The following is a 1,593-nucleotide window of genomic DNA, read 5'->3' on the forward strand; positions in this document are numbered from 1 at the left end:
CAATCAGCAGCGTGTGAGCTCATTTGACAAACGGTTTTGCCTGCAAGAGGCAGCCGTTTGTATGAGCTTGTCATATTTATAATGAATACATTTTTTTGGGAAGCACCAGAAATCCTCAAAGTAGCCCTTAAGGTGATAATAACCATGCAACCACATTTTGTAAGCGAGTGTATTTTAACCCTCTGTGAATACGGTTTCCTCTAATGAATGCATTTCATATTTCTGCTTCAGGTGTCTCCTCTTCTTTTCTTTCCTTTTCTTTTCCGGATGCGGTGGAGCGGAGCAGGCGGTAAAACTGCAGGGCCGTATGAAAAATGAATGGACTTCCATCAACATCAAGCACTGTGCATTTCAGTGCCAGTGAGCGGTGGTGATGAGTGAGCAAAGTGAGAATAGAGGAAAGGGAATGATGTAAGGCAGGGGGTGGAAAAAGGGGTCAGCTCCAGGTTATGCAACACTGAGTGCATGAAGCAGCAGCAGCAGTAGCAGCAGTAGGGTCTGTGTCAGGACTCACCAAACCGGACTGCACACCCCTTAAGGGTCTGAGAGCAGCCGCAATGTGGTCAGTTAATCTTCTGTCCCATCTGCTGATGGTTCCCAGGCGGGTGCAGGGTGTCCAGCCTACAGGCAGGTACATGGGAGTCCAAATACACTTTCACAGTTCACAGTTTGTGCCTGAGAACAGACGATGATGGCACGACCGACGGAGGTTGGTTCGCTTTCGCCGTTTGAATAACTCGCGTTCAGTCAGGCCTGCCGCAGTCGTCGTTCACAAAGCTCTAAACCAGGGGTGTCAAACATACAGCCCGCGGGCTGGATCCGGCCCGCCAGTGGCTCCAGCCCGGCCCGCCGAACCCCCTGGGCCGGACTGGGTCGGTACTACAGAGTATTTGCATAAAATCAAACGGTACCAGGAATCGGTACTTGAACGCATCCTTGTAACATTATCCGAGTGGAAGAGTAGGCGATTTCCTAAGCTGACTTGAATGCAGCACTGCTCGCAAAGAGCGCGATGACGTCATTCATTGGCTGCGACGTTCGAGCGTCATGACGTCAATGTGCTGCGTTTCCGGTGCAGCTGGTGTGGCTAACAACAGTGCTAAGCAGTTTCAGTTCGTCTGACGTTCTCTGTGCGTTGCTGTTATTTTATCGGCATTGTTGTTTGGCCCAACGTAGTTAAATGAACTGTTGGCGTGTCTTAGCCGTTATTCATTTCCGTGACGGAAAAGAAAGACGCCGTTAAACGGAACGTTAGATGGGCACACGGACGCTTTTGACTCCCTTTTTTTAAGAGGAAATACAATCGTGCAATTATTTGTTTCCCTTGTTCGCCATCTTCTTTTATATGACCCTGTATTTGACATTCATGATTTTTTTCTTCTTGGATGTTTGTTTTCAGAGTTTCGCGGATTGCACGAGCAGCTCGAGGTCCAACCACTCTGAAGATCCAGCGACCCAACAAAATGAAATCTCTGCAAACGCTCAGGTACACTTCCTCAACAGAAACAGATCTGTCATTCATTGTCTTAAAACCCCCAAAAAATGTGGCTGTATTTTAACGATGCATTCCCTCTCCTTTTCAGCGTCTGAATC

The sequence above is a fragment of the Microchirus variegatus genome (genome assembly GCF_963457635.1).
Source record: "Microchirus variegatus genome assembly, chromosome: 3".
In the NCBI taxonomy this organism is placed as follows: domain Eukaryota; kingdom Metazoa; phylum Chordata; class Actinopteri; order Pleuronectiformes; family Soleidae; genus Microchirus; species Microchirus variegatus.